The sequence below is a fragment of the Lutjanus erythropterus genome, chromosome 2, assembly GCF_056507025.1.
Source record: "Lutjanus erythropterus isolate fLutEry1 chromosome 2, fLutEry1.hap2, whole genome shotgun sequence".
NCBI classification, from domain to species: Eukaryota; Metazoa; Chordata; class Actinopteri; order Lutjaniformes; family Lutjanidae; genus Lutjanus; species Lutjanus erythropterus.
In genome coordinates, this window is record NC_139318.1 from 30,245,371 (window position 1) to 30,262,205 (window position 16,835).

At 41.8% G+C, this 16,835-nt stretch overlaps 2 pseudogenes across 2 annotated transcripts; both read left to right on the plus strand.

The window, feature by feature from the left end:
• The first annotated feature begins 888 nt into the window (after positions 1-888).
• LOC146331914 (uncharacterized) lies at positions 889-2,782 on the plus strand (annotated as a pseudogene). Its single transcript, XR_014772383.1, has 3 exons — positions 889-1,379; positions 1,491-2,538; positions 2,657-2,782. The product of XR_014772383.1 is annotated as an uncharacterized LOC146331914 (transcript).
• On the plus strand, positions 2,499-4,248 carry LOC146331915 (uncharacterized; annotated as a pseudogene). The gene is made up of 2 exons (XR_014772385.1): positions 2,499-2,538; positions 2,657-4,248. The product of XR_014772385.1 is annotated as an uncharacterized LOC146331915 (transcript).
• Positions 4,249-16,835: the final 12,587 nt, after the last annotated feature.

Here is a 16,835-nt window from a genome sequence, read left to right on the forward strand (position 1 = left end):
ACAAGCAGACGGCAGGGTCTCTGTGGAAACAGCCACCATCACACACTTCTACTTGGTCACAAGTGATGATTGAAAGCAATTATGTAATATGAGTCTATACATAAGTTTTTGTGGACAGTGTTGCAGATTATACCTTAAACTCTCTGGTTTATTTTGGTAATATCAGTCCAGTAATTTACTGAGGATTGCTCTGTGTTATCTGCTTGTCCTTCTGACCTCACAGCCCCCACCATGCCTACAGTGCAGAGACCTGTGCCCCTTCCTCCTGAGCTGCAGTTTCTGGTGAAGGGGTAAACTGAGAGGACTGTCTTAGCACCAGGTGTGTATCACAGGCTGGTTTTCATATTCAGTTTTATTTTCTCCTAAACGGTGTCTATGCTGTGGATTGCATGAGTGTTATATGTTTCTTCAAGGCTGTACATCAGTGGTAACAAAAATGATAAAATAAATAAATAAATAAATAAATGCAATGTGAAATTTATTTATTTTAACTGAACTAAACGTTGATCTTTTCAGGAATCCTTTCACCCTCTCACACCTCGTCTGCCCCTCATACACCTGAGCCACCGCACAGTAAGATGTTCTCATAACTCCTTTCTTACTATGCCCCAGATTTGCCCTTTATTATACAGTTCATAAAAAGAAGACTAAAAAGTGTGCATGTTATGATATCTCACAATCTTTTCTCATCCTTGTTCTCTCAGCTGGTCCGTCTGTTGTTGTTGCCCCACCAACTCTCAGACCAGCCCCTCACACACCCGAGCTAGCACAGAGTAAGATGTTTTTATAACTCTACTCTGAGGATGGTACTCTAACCCCAAAGTCTTTTCAAATTGGTGTAAAAATTACCTATGTCCTTTACTATACAATGTATAAGAAGAATGAGTGAATGAGCTGATGCACCTTAAATATGAACAAGCTCATCTGGCATACCTTCACAGTATGCAGAATTTTTGGGATGCTGAGGCTGGGGCTTATGGACAGAAGACTCTTAGTCACCTTGTGAAGAAGGATGACATGCCAGTCTTTTGGGTACTATGATGTTGGAGATGGGTGGTGTGGAGTCTCTGTCTCTTCTCACTACCTGACTGACTGCCTCATTGAGGAGTACTGGCGCCAAGAGTCAGCCATCATCACACTTTTACAGGGCACTTTTGGACAGGTGTTGACGTCTGACCATACCAGGAAGGTGGCATGGAAAGTGACTTTGTCTCCTGGGACCATGTCAAGCTACACAATCATGAATGATAACTGGATGATTGCCTCCTGGGTCATGGTGCAGTCTGAGATAGACAAGTCCCTGGAGCCCATATATCAGTGTTAGCAAAGAGGTACACTGATGCAGGGGTGGAGAAGGCCACTTATCAGTGGGTAGACAGGTGAGAAATATCTGCCCCTCCTTTCACTGTCACCCATAACATACATAATATTTGTGACTCAAAAAAAATGTTTTTTTAAAAAAATTCTAATCAGTTCCTTCTTTTGTTCAGGGATTGCTGTATGCCTTGCAGAATCCCTGACCTTGACCACGGCGAGCACCTCAAATGGGATGCCTGGAAGACCACGCCCTCTCTTATCACTGAGGCCACTGCTGGGATTCTGGAGAAGACCTGTGCATCCTGTATGCACTGCAACCTCAGCATTGTGGTGAAATTGGATTTGTTTCACTGCATGAGGCATTTCATACGGGAGTGCACTTCAGAACATCATCCCCTCTCAGCTCCTCTCCACTGCCTTTTCTGTTGTTGATCAGGAGGACCTGCAGAAGCTCAGGGACGCTTACCAGTTCTGTGGGATACAGCCACCAAATCCCACAAAGAAGCATATCAGAGAGCACTGCAGGACCAGAATTCCACAGCCAACAGAACTGGTCAACAGAGTGGAGAAAGTTCTCCAGCATTTCCACCTGACCACAGACCCAAACAACTTGCCACTCTTCAAACCATCCATGCTGAAGACATGGCGTATTCAGAGGGTGCACATTCTCTGTGGGGGCCTCAGTGATCCTGAAGTCTCAGAGGGAATCATGTACAGGTATGGGGGCACTCTGCAGCTTAACCATGTCCCCGGCGAAGGTGCAAAAGTTCCCATCTGGATTCCTGTCAGAGGGACCTCACAGCTGGAGGGGTATCATTTCCACCAGTCCCAGTGGGTTACTTCTGGACATGAAGCAGCCAGATGTGATCCTCCCACCTGTGTTTGATCCATTGCTGATAACTGAGCTGAACTCTGTTCCAAAGAGGGTGACTGGAAAAGAGAAGTATCCCATGCTTCACCTCTCTGATAGGGACTCAGGAGAGAGGTTTGGCTTTGAATACAGAGAGCCTGGGTGTCGCCCAGTCCCACTTGATTGGAACAAACATAAGGTTCAAAGAAAAGATGATCCTTCTGCTCTTGTGCCTGTCCCCCCTGGCCCAACACCATCCACAAACCTGGTGACAGCCACTGCTTTGCCTGTCTCCGAGAAACCCAAGCCTGCTGCAGTCTAGAGGGTACAGATGTTGGCCCAAGGAAGCATGGGACCTCCAGCTAAAATGGGTAAGTTACTGCCAAGTTCTAGGACAAATATTTTAAATATCATTGTAAATGGCTTTTATCAAATTTAGTTGAATAAATATGAGTAAAACAATAATAAACTTCAATTTTTTTCCCCCAGAAACATCAGATACCCCACCCCTGCTATTGTTGTCCTTGCCAAAGAGTGCCTGCACTGGACCGGTCAAGACTGGTGGACAAGTGTTTGTGTTGGACCACAAACGCTGGACAGCACCAATGAAAAAGGCTACTGACAGCCTCCTGGACAAGTATCATGGACACAAAGACATGTTGAAGCTTGTGGATCATGACTATGCAGCTATGGTTCATCAGTCTGTCATGGATCCAAACAGTCTGCTTCACCCCACAACACAACACCACATATCACAATACATGAAACACCTGGCTAAGCAGTTGAACACGAGCTCATCACTCAACACCAGTCCAGAAAAACTATTGGAGACACAAAAACTGTGGCATAGTCTAACTGAAGGTAGTGAGACTGTCCATGTCCCAGTTGTTGAACTGCCACCAGCCATTGTGAATCCAGTAGGTCTGGTCTCACAACCAGCAGCTGAAAAGCCACTGACACGGGAGAATGTGCAGAAAATGGTGCAGGACATATTGCAACAGCAGCAGGAGCAGCAGCAATAACAAAAACCCTGACAGACAAAAACATGTCTCTCATGCGGTCAGCCAAAATCCCGCTACCATAGTGACGGCTCATCAGTTCACCACTTCTATGAGCAAGGACCAGTTAGTTATCACTACTGCTCCACGAAGGTATTTAAAGCCTATTCTGCAGAGGGCCTGACGAATCCTAGAATGGCTTTTGAAGACTTTGCACAGACTGACTTCTTCCAGCGTGAACTACAACTTACAAAGCTCAGAGTGGAGGAAAAAGCTGAGAAGAAGAGGAAGCTGACCGACCCTCACCTCAAGGAAGAATGTCTAGGTTCTCTCGTACAGAGCTGAAGCAGGGCCCAAACAGCAAACACATTCATCCAGGCTTTCCAGGAGTGGTGGGGAAATACATTTACTGCCCAGCAAAAGTCCTCTCCATATACAAAGACAGAGGCATGACAAAAGAAATGTCATGGAGGGAATTTCAAGTCTCATCATTTTATGACATGGAAAAGGAGAGGTGGGGAGCAGAGCGAAAAAAATAATAACTGTAGTTTTATGCATCCACTTCAGGCCTGCTTGATACAATAAATAAAATATTGTATTTAGTTTAGCAGATATTATGATATGATTGATTGATTAGTGGGAATGGTCATTTTTGTATCACAACTTTGCTTTTCACTGAAAAAAAGATGGAAATCCAGATGATGTCACATTTGTTTGGGTCTGTACCAAACAGACATATTTTCTTATACCTGCAGTCTGTTTCCTTTTTTCAGGGTTGACTATACTTGAGATGGGACACTGAGTTTTTGGTTCCAGAACAGCTGTTCAGAATTAATTAAGTCAACTCTAAGTATGTTCACTCTGAGTAAAGTGTGTGCATGGGGAATGATAAAAGCCATCATCAGTGGAGCTCTGATGCTATGGTTTACCATGGCAGCAGGACAAAGAGCAAAGCCTCCATTTTCATCCAGTGGAGGAAAATGCAGGCTACAGGGGCTCCCCACAAGCACAAGACCAGTCCTTGACTATAAGTTGATCAGCTGTATATAACTATGTCAGTTGTTTGTCAGTGTAATGAAAACAAAAGCCCACTGCTCTAAAAAAGGCAAACAGTGACTGCCTGTATTACTGCCTGCCAAAGTCCATTAATATATCACTCAATTTAATTGTTATAAACATCTACTACTTCTATGAAATTATTCATGATTTCTTACACCTCATAAACAGACACTAGATCATTCGTTGAACCACTGCAGGTATAGGTCCTGCCATTGGTCGCTTGCTTCAAGTAGCATTGCTACATCTGCTATCTACATTTTCAAAGTCCCTGAGAAACAAGAACGCTACATGCTGAAAACAGGAAATTTGTGCCTGGGACACCAATGTTACAAATGTCAAGCTAACAGCTATTGCTTTTTCTTTTGCAGTTATGTTGTCATGTGTCATGAGTGGAGAAAGTTCCTTAGCATTTTCACCTTACTACATATCCAAACAACTTGCTGCCCTTCAAAACATCCATGCTGAAGAGAAGGACATGAACTCAATTTCAAAACATCTTAATCTGACATTCAAGTAATTTTGCACCTAAATTTATGCCCTCCAGAGGATCCTACTGACTTTAAGGATCCCCCGAGTTTATTTATTTCTTTATTTATTATTTAGGTACACAATCTTTGCGAATTGTCTTGACAGTTTGATAGATTGTCATGAAATTTGGTGTATACGTTGATGTTGCCTTCAGGATGAATTGTAATCACTTTGGTGATCCTGTGACATTTTTGTAGTGCCATCATCAGGTCAAAATCATAATTTGTCCAATATTTTGGTTCATGGGTAGTTGTGGACATATTGCTTTACTTGTTACATGTTACTGCAGTTATAGTTTAATTTCTTGTTTTGGCCAAGATTCAAATCATTGCTCTGAGCAAAAAAGCAATGATCTCATTGATATAAAGTCCATGAAATTTAGGACACAAATTCATGGTCCCCAGAGGATCTTACAACTAGATTCTTCCCACAGCTGGGGCTTCTTTTTGCACCACTGGCACAAAGACCAGCTTAAGATATAAGCAGTAAGCAGTTGGACCTGTTCTTGTAGAAAGTGTGGATATGACAAGAGTGGCCTCGGTCTTACAGTTAGTTATCTGGTGGACCCAAATGCAAAATACAGAGGAAAGGTGAGGCTAGGAGTGTTTATTGTTGTTACACATAGATGTGGAATGCTGGAGATGCTGAGGACTGAGGACAGATTGCGAGAGCAGGCTGGTGATGCATGAGGGGATAGTAGGCAAGCAGGCAAACAGATGAGGAACTTCACTGAAGTTGGAGAAATGGTCCTATCTAGTGAGAGAATATCTGGGGTTGATAGGCTGGAGTGGTGATGAGCATCAGGTGAGCAGGCTGTGAGAGTGGGGATGAGCAGATTACACACAGGTGTGTAGAGGAGCAGAGCTGGGAGCTGGGAGGGAAACCACACCCATTACACAAAAACTGAGGGGACAAACAGCAGATACAAGGAAAAGGAGAATAACTGATGGCATGGCTGTGGTCATGACACTGGTCCTGCTATATGATCAAGCCAGCTCTTGGGCCATTGAGATGTTGCTTATGTTTGAAGAAAGAAGGGAGAGGAGTATAACCCAAAGAACATCGTCCCCACAGTGAAACATGGTGGTGGGAGTATTATACTGTGGGGATGCTTCAGTGCATCTGGAACTGGGAATCTCATCAAGGTGGAAGGAATCATGAAGGAAGAAGGATATGTGAAGATTCTGAAAGAAAACCTCAAGAAGTCAGCAGCAAAACTGGGTCTGGGTCATTGCTTTGTATTCCAACATGAGAACGACCCAAAACACATCGCTCCTGGTGAAGAACTATCTCCAGAAGACCAACGTGAACATCATTGATGGGTGAACTGAAGACCAAGTCACTACCTGACTAACTGCCTCATTGATGACCGTCTGTGCCAACAGCCAGCTATCACTGAAATTCTGCATGGCATTTTTGGACAGGTCTTAAGGTGTGACCACATGAAGAAAGTGGAACGGAAAGTGACTTTCATCTGGTACTATGTCAAGCTATGCAGTTATGAATGAGAACTGGATGACTGCCTCCTGAGTGATGGTGCAGTCTGAGATATAGAAGTCCCTTGAATCCATGTACCAGGGCCAAGAGGTACAATGATGGCAGGGGTGGAGAAGGCCAATTATATGCATCTCCTGTCACTGTCTCCCATAGAGCATACACAATATTTGTCTCAATTCTAGTCAGTTCCTCCTCCTTGTATTCAGGGAATGCCGCATGCTATTCACAATTACCACAGGGAGAACCTCATTTGGGATACCTCAAGGCCCACCCAATCATCACTGAGGGCACTGCTGGGACTCTCATGAACACCATGCATCCTGTACACAGTACAACCCCAATACTGTGGTTAAGTTGGATTTCTTTCACTTCATGAGACATTTCATGTAGAAGTGCACGTCAGAGCATCATCCCCTCTGCAGCACATTTGTCAGCTCCTCTCCACTGCCTGACTAAATACACAAAGGTTTAATTAATTAATGAGACACAGGTGAACTAATCAGGAGTCAAAAAGGGCCAAACTAAAAAAAAAAGGAAATAAGTTAATACAAAACCATGGCACGAATACCAATTTCTCGGACCAACATGTTGAATATCACACCAGCTGAATAAATAAGAGCAAAATAACTGGTGGACAAGTGTTCATCTTGGACTACAAATGCTGGACAGCACCAACAAAGGTTATCAACATCGTCATTATCAATCTCCTAGACAATTACAAGTGTGGATCATGACTAAGAATCTGCTTCAACCTACAAAGAAAGACCATATAACAGTAAACACCTTGTTAATGAGATGAACATGAGCTCATATCCAAACACAAGTCCAGAGGAACATTTGGGGACACAAAAACTGTGGCGAAGTTCAACTGAGGGAAATAAGACTAACCCTGTCCCAGTTGTAAAACACCTGAAAAACCATTATCAGAAGAGAATGTACAGAAAACCGTATAGGACACATTTTAGCAGCAGCAGGAGTGGCAACAGCAGCACCATGAAAAACCAACTACCAAAGTGATGCATCATCACTAAAATCAGCAAGGTCTCGTTAGATATCACAAATGCTCCACAAAGGTGTTTAAAGCCTATTCTGCAGAGGGCCTGACAAATCCTATAAAGGCCTTTGAAGAGTTTTCATAGATTGATTTCTTTGAGCATGAACTGCAATTAACAAGGTGCAGAGTGGAGGAAAAAACTGGAAAGAATGGGAAACCCCCAGGAAGAATGTGCTGTTTCTGTCGCACAGGGCAGGGCCCAAACAGCAAACATATTCCAGGAGTAGCAGGAAAATACATTTACTGCACAGCTAAAGTCATTGCCTTATACAAAGATGGAGGCATGACAAAGGCAATGACATGGAGGTAATTTCAAGCACCATCATTTTACAGCATGGATAAGGAGAGGTGGGCAGCAGAGAGGAAGAAATATTTCTCAGGTTTTATGCATACACTTAATACATTAAAGCTCCAATAGGCAACATTGTTTTGGTATAATTGATGAATAATTTTATAAAAAATCCTTTCAGCATATTGTAAATCAGATGTTCCATGAGAGAGCTATACGTCTGTACCTCTTCTATGGCTCTGTTTCCAGCATTCATCTGCCCCGTGACGGTAGACTTAAACCAATACCAGGTCTTTTAGGACCTGGGGGACTCCTCCTACTAGGGCAGCTGCGCGTGTACATTCCTCCGGTGAGACTCTGAATCAGTGACAGAAACTACTGCAGGAAAGGTCTCTATAAAATGACATAATAAATAGAAAAGAGCCTAATGAGCAACATGCTTACTTTTGAGTTTACCTTCAGTGGTGTTCATTCACGTGTATCGCAGAGCTTTGCCAAGTGCCGAGAGGGCCAGGCAGAGCTGAGACACAGAGCCGACAACCTGCTGCTCAGAGCCGGGAAGCTCTTCAGAGGAGGGTCTGCAGCTGACTGGCACTTCTGGAGGAAAAAAACCACCAGAGTTGCTATGATGCTGGCTACTTTACTGGCAGGAGAGGAGTTCAGAGTGTGTATTTCAAACTTTTGGGATTAAAAAGAGGATTTATCTTCACTCCTGCTTCAACCTTCTGCAGCAACAATGAAGAAATCATGGAGCTGCAGACCAGAGGAGAGCTCAGCGTTTGTTTTTTAAAACTTTTGAGATGAAAAAGTGGATTTATTTTTTTACTCCTGCCTCACAGCCCCTCTGCAGCAGCGGTTCACGAAACAATTACGGATGTGCTGACTGGCCAGACAGAGTTTGTTTTTTAAACTTTTTGGATTAAAAAGTGGATTTATCTTCATGTTTGCTTGTAAACGTGTGTAGCAGCACCGTGGAGGAACTGGCCACGCTGTTTACAGGGTAATTAAATGACACTGTGCTTTTGTACTATCATTTTTGGCTGCATGAGTCAAACCGTGTTCCAGCTGAGTTACATTTTCATGACTGCTTATATTATGACGAGCCACACCCGACATGAACTGCGAGCTCATCTCGCCCCCAAGCGGGCTGCTCTCACATTGTGCTGACCTTGTCCCAACGGTGGCAAGCCTCCTTTCTGTCCCCCTCCACTCAAGCGAGTGTTGTGATACTGAGCTCATGTGTGCAAGAGAGCAGAGAAAAATACGTTTTAAAAAGTCTCTTTATGTTTAGCTCTCGGTACTGTTCTATCTTCACACTGAATCTTTATGTTTTTAAATGTAGTTTACCTCTTCTGTCTGTGTTTTTTTGGCAAGTGTGTCACTGGGGTCCCAAGTAAATGGGTTAGGTGCAATTTGGAGATGCAACTTGTTCGATAGTAATACATTTCAAATAAACTGGTGTACAGAGTGGCTGTTCTGTTGCACAGGGGAATGGGACTCATTGACGTCATGATGTCATTGACAACAGCACATCACCAATGCAACCGGTCAGCATCACACTTCACCTGGAAAAACAGGCTACAGCTAAAGGACCTCGCTCACAATCACCTTAAGTGTTTTAAAAGAGTTTTGTGTTTTAGACAACATGTGGCTCTTCATGTGCTCTTCACATTGGACATGGCTAATCAGGGCAGGAATTTCACAGTGGCCGCGCCTGTTCAGTTCTGCCTCATACCCAAGTCTGTGTGCTGACTCCCAACAGAGAGAGAGAGACTACTCAGGATGAGCATTATGTAAACATGGACTGAAGTGTTGTAGTGATATATAATTTGTTGGACGATGAAGCTTGATGTTACTCTACAAATCTACAGGTAGATTTTTGTTAAACACACCTTTATGAAACATCTGTATTTCCATGCATGCCCATGCCACGTCTCTCTCTATGGAGGTCCATTTCTGCTAATGTCATGGAAATAAAATAAGATCCGATGCTGTAAGTATCAAAATAATAGTATCTTAAAATAACGTGCAGCCTTTTCAAAATAGAGTTAGTGAGGTTCTTATAACAAAAAACATGTGAGAAAAAGTAATATTAATACAAAATGAATCTGTATTTCACAGGAACCTTTTGAATTTGAGGTGAGTACTTGACATGGCATGGAAATGATGGTTAGATTTCTGAAGAAAATACTGACATGTTAACATTTATTTTGGGTTGAAGGTAGAGTCAGTAGGATTTGTCCGAGCTGTTCCTTAACACATCTGGACGTCAAATACCAACCTTTTGGATTGGTGAAACATCCTGGGCACAGCTGAGCAATGAGAAAAAACAAGAAAATACAGGCAGAGAGCAGGGTCTGTGCAGATACAGCCAGCACCACACATTTCTACTGGGTCATGAGTGATGATTGACAGGGATTATGTGTCTACACCAACCTTCAGGAGCTGCCATTCTTTGTTCAAGATGAGTTGCTTCCATGGACACTTCTTGCTGTCAGTGCATCTGAAACCACACCTGTAGCTGCCAGTGGTCCCTCCGAGAACAATAACTGGCTCGCACCACCTCCAGTGTGGACAAATAAATAGATTGGAGTGTCGCAAGATGGATTCTCGCGTGATCTCATGAATCCAGCTGCCTTGCAAGATAAGGTGGCTAGCATCTTCTCGAAGGATAGGGTAAGAAGCTCAGTCATCCGTGAGGGACTTGGAGTGAAGCTGCTGCTCCTTTGCATAGAAAGGAGTTAGGTGAGGTGGTTGGGGCATCTCATAAGGATGCCACTTAGTGGAGATTATATCTCCACCCTGACCTGGGAGTCCCCCCCCCCCCATCAGAGGGGTCCTCTGCTGGAACTGCTACCTCTGCAACCTGACATCTGATAAGCAGTTGAAGAGTGATGGATGGATGGGCCTCCAGAATCTGCAACACCAGAGGCCAAGTAATCAGCCCATTCAGGTAGACATGTTTTGAACAGGCACTGTACTAGATACATTAAAAGAGCAAATACCTGTTTTGTTAGTAACAGTTACCATAGTCACTGCTGGAATTACAAGATAACTTATGATTATTTCTATTTTTAGGGTAAAAGAAAGAAAGTGGTCACATACAATCTATTTGTAGTGGGGGAAAATTTTAATTTGTCCATTGTTAGTAGTTTTGTAACTCTACATGCAAGCATAGTCAGTTTGTAAAAAAAGGAGTCAAATACTGTAAATGCAACTATAAAACAAAATCTTAAAAGAAAAAGGGGGGTATCTACTATCTTCTACAAGCACATTGTCAACATAAGTAAGAATTTATTTCATAACAATCTTCTCTGATGGAAGCATATTTTGTAGTGCTTCTTGTACAGAATATTATCAAGTTTATGTAAAACTAACATCATTATGTCTGCCAACCAGAACAGCTTAACAGCAGGGAGTTGTGTTCTCAATAACCACTCTCCCACTGTTACTCGTTACAGATTAATGAACTCAGTGTCAAGCAGCACTTCATTTCATTTTGCCCTCAGTGAATGTATGTTCATCATTAATAGATAAACAAACATGGGAAGTTGTCTTACCTCATTGCTTGCACCAGGCTGCAGTGTTTGATGTGGGAATGTTAAATGATTTTCAGCTCTTCACTGTAATGCAATGTGGCATACATGACATTCATTTGTTTGTTTTTTTTAACAGAAAATTAAACTTTTAGCATTAGTGTGTTTTGTGAAAGACTGTAAAGAGATTGGTACAATGATTTGCTTTTTGCCACATATGCAATGCATACTGTTCAAAATTCTCAGCTTTCACTTTCCATTGTGCTTGAATATAAGCACACCTACTTCTAAGACATGCATTGACTTTACACAGTTTATTATACTCAAAAATGTTTTTATTTTCTGCAGGCTTTTTTTTTTATTATTATGTCAGTAGTGCATAGCAACTTAAAATCTGCTTCTCTGTGTGGTAAAAGAGATAAAGACATTTATAAACAAACAGCAAAAATGTAAACTATAGTGACACACTGGAAGCTAATGACTTGAGAATTGGAAATTGACTTGGTGTGATATGTGCATTTTTCTCTATCATTAGCCCCTTTTACACAGTCTGTTCAGGTTGGGTATGTTATGCCTTAATTCCACTCTGCCATCTGTTAAAAGTTACGGATGTGGAAAAGGGGGGCATTTTCATTCTTCTTGTGATCAACCAGCAGAGGCAGAAATGGAGCCGTTACAGAACTGAATCAACATCTGTGTTGAAAGTTGTTGGACCCCCCAGCTGGGTGCTTTTCTTGTCCACAGACTAGCTTATGCTGGTAATGGAGGATTCAGCATTGCCAGTGGCACTACAGGGAGCTGCAGTCCACCAGTGTAAGCCTCAGCAGATGGTAAGAGGTTCCTTTTAGTTTCTGGTAGTGCAACTTTACAGTAATCTAATGTTAAAATGAATAACTTGTTTACTGTGCTGTCTTCTTCTTTCAACCTCAATATGAGGAATATGAGAGCTGCCAACTGCCAGATGAGTTTTGACCTTTTCGCTCTCTGTCTTCATGCTCTTTCAACCACATAATCTAAATGAATGCTGTTATAATCATAAAACCAACAACACACAACTCCAACCGCAGTGTCCTCCATCTTGTTTAGTTGTTGTCATAGTAATGGTTGTTGTTGTATGTTGTGCAGGAATGACGTTGCTCTATCAACTGCTGACTGATTTTTATCACCTCACGGTTCCTATTGGTGGTGCGAATGCAAACAGAAAAAAGTCCCTGAATGTGTGTAATTCTCAGGGAACTCCCTAGTGAGTACCTTTTCAAAGAACTGTTTGGTCTGTAAAAAACCTAAAGGTTGAGCCAACAGGATGGGACAAGACACTGTTGTGTTACACTTTTACTACTGTTACTGCACCAAACGACTTTATCATACATGGAGTAATCTGCAAAAACAAAAAAATGACGCAAGTAGCACACATCACACTACTGAGCCAACTTAAATAACCGCAGGGGAAAGTCTGTCACCATGACAGCCCTAGTCTGAAGAGAGGTTACAGAGACTAATTATTTTGCAATGGGAATGAACAAGCAAAGTTGAACCAGGAGCAAATTGTGGAGGACACAAGGATCAGACCAAGCCATTCAAACAGGTGAGTGCAACAACAAAATCATGGATTAATGTATTTCTGTCTCCTGAAGAGACCCTGCGAAAGACAGGAAGCAACGATTGGTTGGGGAGCAATGTGTGGTCATAGTTGAGGAAAAAAGGCTAAACTCACTTCAACTGACTCACAAGAAATTGTAGGCCTGTCCTTTGTTCTCAGCGGCAGGGTTATCTTGGAAGAGAGACTTGGAAAGTAATAAGTGGAGCACACAGACTGTAGGCAACAAACATTATTCAATGATTAACATTTTGGTGCCAGATGCATCTTCATCACATATCATGCAGTCGGTCATGTCTGTCAGCCAAGAAACAGCAAGAATTTATTACTCTAATATGACTATCTGACATAATGGCCATTGTAAGAGAAGAAAGTATAAGACCCTGGACTTTATATGAACATACAGTATAGTGCATCTCTACAAATATTACTGAATTCATATCACAACAAAACACTTAAAATCTGTTTCAAATCAACAAAATATTGTTCCAAACATATATGATGATGCCCTTCAAACATGTCATTATAGCCAAAAGCTTCCAAAGCCAGACTTCCAGCTGAGGGGATCTCTGATGTTAATGAATGTTAAACAGCCAGGTTAGAGTATCCCATTAAGAATGGATGAATGAATGGTGAGGGATGGACAGAGGGGAGACTTGAGGTCATATTCTCTACTCTCCCTCTCTCTTTCCATGAGTCAGAGGCAGTCAGGCTAGTCTGGATCCTCTGGTCCACTGGACACTGAATCAGTTTCAGCAGATGTAGAAGTACAGTTCACAGGCAGACACAATACATTCAAAAATATTCATTACATTCATTTAGCAGATGCTTTTATCCAAAACGACGTAGAATAAGTGCATTCGGCTATGTTGATACAACCTGCAAAATTGCAGGAATCATGCAAGTACATCAAACTTAATCAGTTATGCCAAATTGCTTCTAGTACAAGCTGAGTGGCAGCAGCAGAGCATAGTGGACTGGCTGAAGTTTATGGTTTGATCATCTCCTGGATGTAGGATGGGCCTAAGCCATTCACAGCATGGTAGACACGTACCAGTGTCTTGAATCAGATTTGAGCAGCCACTGGCAGTAGACAGTGTAGGGTGTAGAGGACAGGCATGGTGTGGGAGAAATATCAGACTGCATTGTTTGATTGCAGCAGAATCAGTTACTTAAGCTGCCTAAAGCTGTAATGCATTATCATGTACTGTAATGTACTGTATGATATTAATTGGAATACATGCATGCAACAAATGACCTATATTGTTTGTGTCTTAGGCTCTGGTTAAGTATGGATGAGTGATTCAAAAGCTGGTGGGGGTTGGTATGTGTTAAGGGTTGAGCTTTTGGGAGGTGTAATGGACCCAATTTAATGAGAACAATGGGAGCTGGTCACTCAACCACCGTGATAACTCAAACCTGACCTGTATTGTGCATCCTGTTCAATTTTCACTTTGTTTGTGAGCTCAAGCAGGTGTTTCTTGAGTGAAGTGATGCCTCAGTATTTGTAATCTGTGACACGTTTAATTTTGGCCCCATTAGAAGAATAAATACTGGAGCTTTAATGATCACACTTTCATGACTTTTAAATAGCATTAATTTAGTCATTGACTAATTCAAAACCAGGAAAGTTTTTTCAAGAATTTCATTTCGTTTCGTTTCTTGTCAAATGCACACCAGAGATTTTCCAGTACTTGTTCCACAGATGGTGCATAGGCATTTTTGTCCACCTGTGTAACAAGATCCTAGCAAACTTGGTTTTGATCCAGACTCTATGGATTAAATGCAGTTAAATTAACAGATTCCTTATTTTCATGCAATTCTTCTCCACATAATTCTAAAAGTGGTTGTAGGAGTTTTTTTGCAATTGATCTCAGTCAGGTGAATATATTAGAGACAATGTTTTTTAATGTTCCCCTACTTTTCCACTTGTTTCAGCTGGCTTTGCATATACTAACACTGGTCTGGCAAACCACCATTAAACTGGAGGCCAGTGTATCTTGCTAAACTGTTGGGGCCACCAAAAGCCACCAGAAAAGCATCATAGCTCCCAAATTAAGTGTTCATCCATTGGAATCCATCCATTTAATTTGCATTTACTGTATACTGTAAGTTCTGTAGCTCTATCGCCAAGTCAGATGTTTTCACATGACCTACTGCTCAGGGTAGAAGTGACATTGTGGCATGTTGGGTGCAATGCATTATAGGCAAGTGTATGACAGGCAGAGTGTAAATTAATTGGGCTAAAAATAGACTTCTCAGGATGAACTGACCAAGACATGATTCTTGTTTTAAATGTCATTTCAAAATCTGTCAGATGTGGCTCATATTTTGGTGACTCGCCAACACCCCCAATAATTACTAGAAAAGAGCATGATCTGCTGTTGAGTCAGGACTGATTAGACACTTGTTGCCTGACTACACGTGACCCATGTGTCACTCCATGAGAAACTTTTAATTTAAATTTAGATTTAGGTCGCACTGATTTAAGGAGATGATCTACCCAGAGACCAATGAGACTCTCTGGTGACTCACAACATTTCATCATCCAGTCTGGGATAATATCTAACCAGCAAAGGTCAGGTTTTGAACTAGAAAGATGTACCTTACAATATATGCCAAATCCACTCCATGTCATACTAGATATTAGCTCCCAACTACTGTAGTTTGTGCACACTGGCCTAAAGCAAAGGTCCCAGGAGCCTTGAAGATAACAACAGCCTGCAAACAAATGAGTTAACTGCAGCATGAGATCATTAAAATGAACAGTGCTGCTATCTCACTTGCTGTGCCTCAGGCATTGGGAGGTCATGTTTGATGGTTTCATGATTATGTCTATGCATTGTATATTACATAGATTTCATTTTTAATTTTGATACCACTTTGTGATAATGAAACAATGCAACAATTATCTAGTGCTTTTCACCCCATGGGGCCAAAACTATTGAGTAAACCATACTGGGGTTTACTGATGTGTGTTGTTTGAACATAACAAGCTTTTAATTGATTTGTCCTCCAGCGAGATCAAATTGTTTTTTGAAAAACTGTATCGTGTATCCCATTATCCACCTTGGAGACACTGTTTTCAGCACCAATATCCAAAATATATTTTATCCATAGTATATGATGTTCTCAGACATGATGACAAAAATTGTAGAACCATTATTTGAACAACTGCTATGACATTTTTCCACATTTCCACATTTAGGTCATTTGAGGATCTGGGGGCTTTGCAGCCTTTAGAAACCCTTTGAAATGAAGGAAATGGCTTATGTCAGCTAACAATTCCACCAAACTCAAATCGTGTTCTTTGGATTAGAAAATAAAGTGTATCCTTCTTGAGTGAAGCCCTGTTGCCTGGTACAGACTTCAGTTACACAGAGCCTAACACACCACAAAGAATTCTTATCAAACATCATCTTAATTCTGCACATGAGCATGAACAGTGAAAGGAAGTATTTTGTCTTTGTGTATTTTGTGATGTAGCCTATGAATGCAAGTGTACTGTTTTGGGGGACACTTTGTCTTTCTGTAACTGTAAGCCTTTCAGCTTGGAAAAAGGTTACTGGCCTCAGTGTATTTTCTGAATCCAGTGACAATGGGTCAATGGCTTTAAAAATGGTGGAATTTGGAGAGGTGTCTCTGTTTAGGGCAGCACACTACACATTCGCAATAAAGCCATTGTGAACCTCTCAGCTGTGTTTTAAAAATAAAAATAGGTTACAGAGGAGTTCATTGGAGCTCAGGAGAACCAAAGAAAGAAAGAAAAGTGCACAAGAACAAAAAAAAAAGAATCAGAAAAAGATGGCCGAGGCAACTAGACATGGTAAGTCAAATGGAAATACAGAGAAATCAGAACAACTACGGTGGAAGAGACTTTAAGTCCTTGTTAAGGAGAAAGGGAGCTTTTCTTCTACACACATTAAACATGCTAGAGCATAGTTGCTGAAAAAAAGACTGAAGTTTTTGGGCGAACCTGGGACATGGCTCAGAGACATATAGAGCCACGGCTCCCCAACGCTATATATGCACCGCCTCCCCTTCCCCTCACCCTGCCGAGTGGTCAGTTATGAACATACCATAGAAACTCTCTCAGTTCAAGTCAGTCCA